We start from the raw sequence: 11,532 nt of genomic DNA, 5'->3' as shown, positions 1-11,532 counted from the left end.
GAAACGTTTAATCTAGCCTACTTGCTTCTGGCAAGAAGGGTTTAAGTGCCCTCAGAACAGGCCAGTCACCAGAAGGCCATAGTAGGAAGAAAAGAGCCTAGTGTCGTGGAGGTGTTAGATGGGAGCAGTCAAAGAGTAAAGACGGATGCCCCTGAGGGCTCCAATTCTAAACATGGTTATTAAGCCCCATAGAACTCAATAGGACTTACTTCTGAGTAGATATGGTTTGGATTGTGCTGTTGGTAAAGCCTGACTAGGGATCCTCTGCAAAGATATCCATATCCAAGCAGGGTTGGAATGCCCTGCCCCTCCCTGACCTGGGGGCTGCAGTTAGTGCAGAATTCTGTGGCACGATTGCTAACACGAGTGAGACCATATCAGCACATAATACCTCTGCACTGATTGCCAATTTGCTACTAGGCCAAGTTCAAGATGTGCATTCCATGTTATGGGTTCCACATAGTACTTGTTCTACTCTTGTAAAAAATCAGTCCTTTAGTGAGGTGGCAGCTACCCTTTGGAACTCCCTGCCTATTGACATTAGACAGACACTGTCATTGTACTCTTTTCAGCACCTGCTAAAAACGTTTTTGTTTAGGCAAGTCTACCCAGACGTGTAGAAGACCTCTTGGAGGCTGGGCCTGGCAACCAAGAGGTCTCCTGTATCTTTAAAAGTTGTGCAGGGGGAAGGGAGAATTGCAAGAAAGGGTTGTGGCGCAGCAATTGCAAATACTCTTGGATGAAACAGATTATCTTGACCCATCCCAGTCTGGGTTCAGGCCTGGTTACAGGACTGAATTGGCCTTGGGAGCCCTTTATCAGGAGAAGGACAGGGGGAGTGCAACCCTGTTAATTCTTACTTGATCTCTTGGCGGCTTTTGATACCAGCGACCATGGTATCCTGCTGGGCCGACTTGGTGAGATGGGTATTGGAGATGCTATTTTACAGAGTCTCCAGAGTCGTGCTCAGAGAACAGTATTGGGCAATAGTCTTTTGTCCCCCTGGCAATTGTGCTGTAGGGAGCCATAGGGTACCATCTTGTCCCCCATGCTGTTTAACATCTACATGAAACCCTTGGAAGCGGCCATCAGGAAATCTGGAATGAGGTGTCAGCAGTACACTGACGATACCCAGCTCTATTCCTCTGTAACATCTGAATCAGGAGAGGCCTTTAATTTAGGTAAAATAGACATTTTATTGCTGCAATCCAGCCCAGCCATGATAAGGAGAATTGGGACCATTCTTTTAGCACATGTATTATTTCCTTAATTATGGGAGTAAAATTTAATTGCATTAATTTGGATAGGTTTTTCGGGATCACCACTCCAAGATATTTGAATGACTTGGAGCATATCTTCAGTTTGGAGATTACTTGTAATTTTGGGGTCAATTTTGGAGGCATATTAAAGCATAAGAGTTCTGATTTTTGAAAATTAATCTCAAGACCTGCCACTTTTCCGTAGGTCTGGATTTCTTTCATTAGTGCTGGAATTGCTTCCTCTGGGTTAGACTACATCAGAGCTATGTCGTCGGCAAAAAGATTGAGCAAATGAGTCTGATCATTTACTGTACACAAAAATCGCTGGAAAGCAGAACATCGGTCAGCTGTAATGCAGGGAGCTCCCCCCCAACAGTTGATTGATGTTCCGCTTTTCTCCACCGCCTCCCTCGCTTGCCTGTTCGCCGCCTGTTCGCTTAAGCCCTCACTTGCCCTCCGCAGCCTCTCTCACTTGTCCCCCCCTGCCAGCTCACCCTCCCCCCTGCCTGTTTGCTTGCTCGCTCGCTTGCCCTTTGCCACCTCCCTCGCTTGCTTGTTTGCCGCCTGTTTGCTTAAGCCCTTGCTTGCCCTCCGCCTACTCTCTCGCTTGTCCCCCTGCCCGCTCCCCCTCCCCCTTGCCTGTTCGCTTGCTCGCTTGCCCTACACCGCCTCCCTTGCTTGTCCCCCCTGCCCGCTCGCCCTCCCACCCACCCCCACTCATTCGCTCGCTCACTCACTCACTCAGTAAACACACAGTGCTTACCTTGACTGTAGCGCTTCTATCTTTGCTGGGTCTCCTGGCATGCGCTGAGGAGTGGGTTGGAGCTGATGCAGGTGTTATTCCTGCACAGGCAAAGGTGATCAGCCTCTGGGCAGAGAAGTGCTTGGCGTAGTCTGCCCTTCCATCCTTTAGGGTGTTGAGATTGGGCCGTTAACACAACGGAAAGTCAGAAAAATGGGCAGCACAGGCAGGAGAGAGATGGCAAGACTGATGATACCACACACAAACAGGTGTTTTCTAAGTGCTAGAACTGGCTGGGAGCAGCAGCAGTTCCTCCTTCAGTCTGCCTCACAGCAGATGGTACTGTACTGTATAGAAGCCCAAGTGCAAAGTTCTCCCAAAACAGCTACCTGTACTGTAATGAAAGGCTGGGTAAAAAGAAGCACTTGCTACATCCTTTAGGGCTGTGAGACCGGCTGGCTCTCTGTTGCGTGGCACATTTTCATCATCTGAGCAAGTCATCCAAGTCTCCATCATCTGACTCATCATCGAATCTTATTTGTTTTGATGGTGGAGACTTGGATGAAGCTCTTGCTGTTGATGTTGACGTTGAAGTTGAAGGTTATTCAAGGCTAGCTGTAGCTGTCAAAGATTGTGATGGTACTTTCTTAAAGTAGGAAAGCAATGAACTTTGCCTGATGAATTCTCGTCTCCTTTTCCTTAGAATTTCTTTATAGCATGCAATATCGTTTAGAAGGCTTGCATTCACTTTAGAACTTCTTTTGAAATTTGGATCAATCCTCTCAAAAGCTGCCATCCCCATTTCTATACAGTTGATAGCTTCTTCCAATTCCTTGGTTGTCATTTCTCTAGGCACAGCAGGACTATCATCAGGTTGGGACTCCTCTTTGCGAAATATCCTTCTTTGCTCTTCAGTCAGAAGAAGATCTTATTTATTTATTTATTTATTTATTTATTTCATTAAACTTATAGACCATAGCCAAAGCTCTCTGAGCGGTTCACAAGAACAAGAAATAGCAAAAATACAGCAAACATATAACTATACAAAACACAGTAGAAAATGTAAAAAATATTAAAAAGTTAAAACAGTTTCAGCGTGTAGTATACATGTTAAAAAGCCTGGGTGAAGAGGAAAGTTTTAACCTGGCGCCAGAAAGATAGTAACGTTGGCGCCAGGCATATCTCCTCTGGGAGGTTGTTCCACAATTCGGGGGCCACAACTGAAAAAGCCTTTTTTCGTGTTGCAACCCTCCGAGCTTCCCTATGAGTAGGAACTCAGAGGAGGGTCTTTGACGCCAAGCGTAGTGTACGGGCAGGTCCATATCGGGGGAGGCGTTCCAACAGGTATTGTGGTCCTGTGCCGTGTAAGGCTTTGTAGGTTAAAACCAGCACTTTGAACCGGGCCCGGAAACATATGGGCAGCCAATGCAAGCGGGCCAGAATCGGTGTAATGTGGTCGGACCGTCTGGTCCCCATAAGCAGTCTGGCCACTGCATTCTGCACAAGCTGCAGTTTCCGAACCGTCTTCAAAGGCAGCCCCACGTAGAGCGCATTGCAGTAATCTAATCTTCACCTGTTAGGGTCTCGTCATGAGAGACAAGCAATTCTGCCACATCCTCAGGCTCGACTTCCAATTCTAATTCTCTTGCCATTTCCACAACTTGTAGTGACTTCCTCCACTGGATTCTCAAAGCCTTCACAATCATCCACAAGTGTGGGAATTAGCTTCTTCCAAACACCTTTCAATGTTGTTTCTTTAACTTCCTGCCATGCATCTCTAATAGTTTTTATACCATCCAAAATCGTGAAGCCTTTCCAATATGCTTTTAATTTATTTTCACTTTGCCCAGGTACTGTGTATAGCCTTAGCAAAAGTTCTTCTTAGGTAATAGCATTTAAACGCTGCAATTACACCTTGGTCCATAGGCTGCAGCAATGAAGTTGTATTTGCAGGTAGAAAAATAACATGTATCTCCTTGTACATATGTCCTAGAGCTCAAGGATGGCCAGGGGCATTGTCTGTAAGAAGTAAAATCTTGAAAGGAATTTTCTTTTCCTTGCAGTAAGCCTCAACTATAGGCTTAAAATAGTCCATGAACCAATTTGAGAAAAGACTGCCAGTCATCCAAGCTTTTGAATTGGATTTATAATAAACAGGGAGGCTAGCTTTTGCATAGTTCTTTAGGGCCCTAGGATTTTCTTTTTTTTTTTTCAATAATTTTTATTCAAATTTTCATAAAACATACAAGACGAAATCATAAAACATTCAAAGACAAAAAACAAAATCAAAAATAGTTAAACAAAAAAAAAAAATAAAAATAAAAATAAAAATAAAAAATAAAAAATAAAGAGTAAAATATTGACTTCCCATTTGTCAAAGATCAGATCAGTTATAAGTCTATAATATATAACAATCCTGTCTCTTAAGTCATATTATAAAATCACTTTCCTCCAATAGTTATCTTACTTAATCATCAAATCTCATAAACATTACTTTATTCTTTCCACAAAAAGTCAAAGAGAGGTTTCAATTCTTTAAGAAATATATCTATCAATTTTTTTTTTCCAGATAAGCATATCGATTAATCCATCTCATTACTAATTATGATAATCTTATTGTCATAACCATAGTAAAAATAAACATTTCAATTAATCCATCACATCAGAATCTGTTAGGTTCAGTAATTTCAGTAGCCATTATTCTATTATCCCTATTAGTTCCATTTTCCATCTTCCATCTTCAGTAGTCTTGTTAAGTCCAGTAATTTCGGTATCCAATCTTCCATTATCAGTATTCCATAATAATCTTGCTGTCAAAGCCATAGTCATATAGTAAGAGTCTGATGGGAATTACCTCTATCCCAAATATTTTCTTGCCATCCATTCTGAATAGGTTGCTGAAATACTGCTGTAAAATCATATCTCTGTTCTTTTTTTCAAAATACACTGGGTCATCTCTTGAAAGTTTTTCCATTGTCACATGGCTGCAGTTAATTCCATAGATTTTCTCTATATTGGGCTCCATCACATCATTCCAGTCCAGAAGATTATCCATGCCATTGATAACTTTATCTCTAGAATCTTCATTAATTTCTTCAGAGATAACATTGAGTTCCAAACAATAGATTTTATTTCTAAAGTCCATAGACTCCAAATCTTTTTCCTGTTCCACGTTTGTTCCAATCTCCGGGGTCTCCTCTCTCACAGGGACCCCTGTTCCAGTCTCCAGGGTCTCCTCTCTCACAGGGACCCCTGTTCCAGTCTCCAGGGTCTCCTCTCTCACAAGGACCCCTATGTCTTTAATCTCCTGTGTCTCCAAACAATAGATTTTATTTCTAAAGTCCATAGACTCCAAATCTTTTTCCTGTTCCACGTTTGTTCCAATCTCCGGGGTCTCCTCTCTCACAGGGACCCCTTCCAGGGTCACCTCTCTCACAGGGACCCCTATATCTTTAATCTCCTGCGTCATTTTACTCAATTCAATTTTCAGCTCCTTACAACCCTGTCGCAGGTTTTGTTTCGTTATCTCAATCTCATCCATTATTTTCTGAAACATAGTTATTTCCAGATTCTCAGCCACTTTCTTAATTGCCATTTTAAAAGAAAAATATAGGAAAACCACTTCTTATTTCAGCAACAATTGGGTTAATACTCCAAACTTGGTGACATCACAGTATAAACAGAGCAGACAGCCTTATCTCTCCATAGTTAAGTAAACAAAATGCAGTTCCCAGGATCGAAACAATTAATGGCAGTCGTCAGGAAACAGATTCGTCAAAAAAAAATAGACCAAAAAGAGAGTAGTCTCAGACAATATAATATTCTTCAAAATAAAAATCTGGAATAGAAATCCCTCTTCTGTGTATATCTTTAGAATGCAAATCCAGGACAGCTTTTTGCAACAAAAACAGAGATAAGCTATTAATTAGTGCGTAGCAGAGAGAAGTTATGGCTCCCCAGTGAGATGTCAAAAACCGATCAATCTGGCAAATCTCTTTTAAACAGCAACAATTTAAGTCAAATAAAAGAAAAATATAGAAAGAAGGGTGCTTGCCTGTTAGTGCGTTCTCTCTTAGAAGATAAGGTGAACGTTCGCTTTATCAGATAGAGCTTGCTGTTGAAAATCCGTCCCACCTTCGTCGGCTGGACCTCGTCCCATAAATTAATGAGATCTGGTCGTCCCAACAAAAATAGGCTTTGAGGTTAATCTCTTCGTTTCTCCCTACCCGGGAGAAGTTTAATCAGTCAAAAAAAAAGAAAAAACTGACTGATATATCTGAATAAGCTTCTTTTGAGGCAGGAGCCCGTCTCAAAAGCAGGCACAGGCTAAGTCACCCTTCCCGGAAGTCAGGGCCCTAGGATTTTCTGAGTGATAAATCATCATAGGTTTTAACTTGTAATCACCAGCTGCGTTAGCCCCTAACAAGAGAGTTAGCCTGTCTTTTGCAGCTTTGAAGCCAGGCGTTGACTTCTCCTCTTTAGCAATGAAAGTCCTAGATGGCATTTTCTTCCAATATAGCCCAGTTTCATCCACGTTGAAAATCCACGCTGCTTAGTATATCCACCATCTTCGATGATCTTTGCAAGCTTATGTGGATAACTTTCTGCAGCTTCTGCATCAGCACTAGCTGCTTCACCCTGCACTTTTATGTTGTGGAGATGGCTATTTTCCTTAAACCTATCAAACCAGCCTCTGCTAGCTTCGAATTTATCCTCAGCAGCTTCCTCGCCTCTCTCAGCCTTCATAGCATTGAAGAGACTTAGAGCCTTGGCCTGGATGATGGCTCGGCTTAAAGGCACGTTGTGACTAGTTTGATCCACATCACTAAAAGTTTTCCATGTCAGCAATAAGGCTATCACGTTTTCTTATAACTGTAGTGTTCACTGGTGTGGCACTTTTAATTTCCTTCAACACTTTCTCCTTAGTGTTCACAACTGTGCTAATTGTTTGGTGAGCCAAACCATAGACATGCCTTGCTCACTTAGCTTAATCATTTCTAACTTGGCAGCTAAAGTAAGAGACTTACAACTCCTTTTTTATGACTAGTACTACATTATCACTAGTACTACATTGAGATGCCATTGTAATTAACACAAAAATATTTTTATATTTTTACTGTATACAGTACAGTATATATTATATACTGTATATTACAGTATATATATACAGTATATTACTATATATATATTATAGACACTACAGTATTACAGTACTGTATATAATATATATTATATTTATATATTATAAATAAATTATAAGTATTATAAATTATTATATTTTATATATACAGTCTACAGTATAATATAATATATTACAGTACAGTACGTACAGTACTGTAATCTTAACCTTTGAACGACATTTGGGAAATTGCCAGAACACAGAGACGCTGAATGCACAAACTCTGAATCAGACTGCACCGACAATACAGTAGTACACTGTAAAATGGCACCCGATGCTCTTCTCGGACTCAGAGCTTGGAAACGTTCCTTGCTTCAACTACAACTCCCATCAGCCCAACTGTAGGAGGAAAGTTTCCAAGCTCTGATGACGCGCTCAGAGCGACGGGCGCCATCAATTGCATCATACTGCAAAATCGCCGCAAAAACGGAACAAGTGCCACACATGTGGGACAGGGACCCAATTCAAAACCGCCGCATTAGCGAAGCGCTGTAAAGCGAATCGCCATAAAGCAGGGCCCTACCGTAACCCCTTTTAAATAATGTTTACTAAGGAAAAGAAAATTACTAAGTAGTACTAAAATAATAATAAAAAAGAAAAGGGAAAGAGAAAAAATGCTTTACATACATCATTCAGCTTTATTACTAATTATAGATATAGATATAAAGCATAAATGGCATTTTGTCAAAAGTATTTTTGCCTAGATTTTATACCTCCTCCTTGGTTTTCCATACTACATGTGAGAAGGATCTTGGGATTGTTGTTGATCACAAGCTGAATATGAGCCAACAGTGTGATGTGGCTGCAAAAGAGGCAAATGCTATTTTAGCCTACATTTCCAAATAACGTGAAGTATGGGTTCCCCTCTATTTGCCACTGTTTAGACCTTATCTTCTGGACACTATACTTTAAGAAGGATGCAGACAAACTGGAACAGGTTCAGAGGAGGGCAACGAGGATGATCAGGGGACTGGAAACAAAGCCCTATGAGGAGAGACTGAAAGAACTGGGCATGTTTAGCCTTGACAAAAGAAAATTGAGAGGAGATATGATAGCACTCTTCAAGTACTTGGAAGATTGCCATACAGAGGAGGGCCAGGATCTCTTCTCGATCATTCCAGAGTGTGGGATACGGAATAATGGGCTCAACTTACAGGAAGCCAGATTTCAGCTGAACATCAGGAAAAACTTCCTGACTGTTAGAGTGGTATGACAATGGAACCAATTACCTAGGGAGGTGATGGGCTCTCCAACACTGGAGGCATTCAAGAGCTGGACAGGCTCCTGTTGGGTATGCTCTGTGCATGTGCCAGACTCCAGAGTTGTTTCCTCTAGACCACCTCCAAACTTTTTGAATCACGCTCCTTATAGGCAGGCAGAAGGATGTGGCTGTAAGTTGAGCTTTTTAGAAAAACAACAGAATTTGGTGAGAGAGGGGGAGAGAATGGTGGATACAATAGACAGAGTGTAAGTCTCCCTCTATGTTAAATATGTAGTTTTCACTTTTTTAACTATTGCATTTGAATGAGTGATAGAATTGGGAGAAAAAATGGTGGATTTGTGAACAGTTCGCGTATGTTTTGTAACTTGCAACAGCTTGCATTGCTGCCTGTCTTGTGTTGGGAGGAGGTTAATGTATTCTCCAGACTATAAAAGTTGTGGCACCTCCCTCACCCACCATCACTGCTGTGGTGCTCCTATATGCGGTGAGTTTGGGATTTGAGGATAGGCCTATTCAGCCTAAAAGGAGAGAGTCTGGTGTGTGCAGGCCAGGGCTTTGAGTTGTCTCTCCACCCTCATTACTGTTTAGTCAATGATCCCCCAGGCCACAGGCCAAAAGGAGAGTTTGGTCTGCCCAGTTCTGGTGGGGTGGGTGGATGAGTGGGTGAAAAAAGCTGGTTTAGAGGGGAATTTTCCTTTCTTTTGAGACCACCCTTGTATAACCCTCATGGGTTGTGGTGTGAACATTCACAGTTTGTAATTGAAAATGTAAGTGAGACTGCTTCCACATTGGGGTTTTAATGTTTTCTGGAATTGCACTTCTCTAACAAAAGATGTATTTACACAAGTGTAGTGTAGTATGAATGTTGCAGCCCCTCTGGATCTTTCTTAGAAGCCACATGAATGCCATGTTAAATTGATAATGTGAGATTTCAAACATTTCAGATCCATTATTATAATGCAGTGTATTTTATGTTACTTCTAGATAACTAATTTGAGAGCTCTTGGGTATCTTGTATGTGATCTATGCAAATCCTAAGGAATCCTGATTTGGCTGTTTTTGTTTGTTGTCTGTCTTGAGAGGAAGGTGCATGCTGCGTTCCTCCCCTTCACCATGGGAATACAGCAGATAACAACTGGTTGAGGGTTATGGGTGAAAACAGGCCACATGTTAAATAGTTAAAGCAAGCAAGCGGGGTTGGCATGCCAGTAGGGCAAGAATTGGCTTCCATTCCAACAGTCCATACTGAAGGAATACTGTGAGTCCAACCAGCAGTTGGAGCCCAGCAAGCAGTTGGGAACACCCTTGGGAGTTGATGAGCGTTAGATCCTGTGATTGTGCTGGCCAACCAGTGGGGATGGTTCTGAGTTGGATGAGGCCCGGCCCTTCCCAAGCTGGAGGCATGGCCAGCAAGTACCCCACTTGACCCCTTATGGGGGTCCCCCTTATGTTTGATCCTGCCCATTTCCTCCACAAGAGAGGAGAGCAGAGCTTTCCAACCCACTCACCCCCACTTCCATGCTAAAATAAGGCATGTAGTGATGTTGCCAAGCTAGGCATCGTTACCCTTTGTAGAGAGATGGACTCTATCTACATGACTGAAAGACAGTAGCATTTGATTAGTGGGTGACAAACCACAAGGCCACCTCTTGCCTGGACCAGCTTTGCTATGGCTTTCTGACATGACAGCAGGCAACTTCGACTCTGTTTGGGTATCTCACATTCCTCCAACACTGCCAAGCCAAGTGGACCAACCCACCATCATAGAAGGGTACTTTTCAGCCAAGCAGGCAAGGGCAACTTTTGTAGCCAGCAGCAAATCAATGCATCATAACACAGAGTTCATTCTCCCCCAAGTGTATGAGAAGTAAATCTGGGAGGCCTGAGCAACTGATCTGTTGTTCTAACAAGGGGCGAAGCTCTCCTCACCTTATTCCACATGTAGAAATCCAATGAAATTCCACATGTAGAAACCCAAGATGACAGGCCAAGCTGATCTGACCAGAGTGTGGAATTTGCATGTTCTGCCCAGTACACAATGCTGTGCCTGACAATCCAAACTCTCTTTAGGCCTGCAATAAATAAAAAATTACTGGCAGATTGTGATTTTGCTTGTGAGCAAATGTAGCCCTTAAAAGCGTCTGATGTCCTGCACCCAATGGTCTTGATCTGGGAAGTGGGTAGACCCCACTCTGCTGCAGAGGTGGCCGCCCCGATTCTAAACGAGTCTGTACCTAACTCAGGGCTTATCCACTTGGGAGCATTACTTTGTACTAAAGAAGCTGTTTTTACCTCCGTTTTCTATTTGTACTATACACAGTAGGGTTGCCAGGTCAGAAGCATCCCAAAATCTGAGATTTTAGGGGTGGGCCCAAGTGATGTCACAGGGTGGGCCCAAGTGATGTCATTACCTTCCCGGTGCCTTGGTGTGATGTTGCGGTGAGAGCGCTGGTTGCGGCGGGGGAGGTGGCTGCTCGGGGAGCCTTGCGGAGGCTGGAGCCGAAGATCGAGGTGGCCTGTGGCGATGGGAGCGGTCGCGCGAGTCGGATGAGCGATGACCCGGTGAGGTCCCGCCCTGACCCATGCCTTCAGCGGCAACCACCGCGGTGTTTCCTTCGGGGCCTCAGGGTGTCTTCTGCCTGAGTGTAAGAGCCGCGTGATTGAAGGGCGTGGAGTAGCTGAGGGCGTGGAGTGGCAGGCCTGGGTGCTATCCGCGCGGCCTGCCTTATCCCCTCTACGGCTTATCCACGACTTTATCGTGCGGGAGGGAAGGGAGAGACCGCGGTATCATCGGCGCGACGCGCCTCCGCCGCCGCTTCGGCGGCTCCTGGAGAACAAGATCTGAGAAGAGGAGGACGGCAGAACGCTTCGACCTGATGAAGAAAGGGAGCCAGCGGACGTATCTGGAGGACAATGAAGGCCAGGAGATAGGAGAGAGCTGTGGTGGAGGCCTAGCTGCGGCCAATAGCAGGCGGCCTACTGGATGTAAATGAGCTGACCTGAAGCAAGAGAGAAACGGGCAATTCTGTGTGGATTTGTTTGAGGGTGGGAGACCTGGTTGGGAGGGTAGGAGACCTGCCTGACTGCCAGTCGGGGAGGGGGACATGTGCAGACCGGAGAGGGATGTTGT

The 11,532-nt window shown here is 43.7% G+C and overlaps 1 pseudogene; it reads right to left on the bottom strand.

Annotated features, from left to right (window-relative positions):
• Positions 1 to 2,602: 2,602 nt before the first annotated feature.
• On the bottom strand, positions 2,603 to 10,986 carry LOC133377074 (tigger transposable element-derived protein 1-like; annotated as a pseudogene).
• Between the last annotated feature and the right edge of the window lie 546 nt (positions 10,987 to 11,532).

This window comes from Rhineura floridana, chromosome 1 (genome assembly GCF_030035675.1).
Source record: "Rhineura floridana isolate rRhiFlo1 chromosome 1, rRhiFlo1.hap2, whole genome shotgun sequence".
Classification (NCBI taxonomy): Eukaryota; Metazoa; Chordata; class Lepidosauria; order Squamata; family Rhineuridae; genus Rhineura; species Rhineura floridana.
This window is presented reverse-complemented; position numbering and strand designations above follow the sequence as displayed.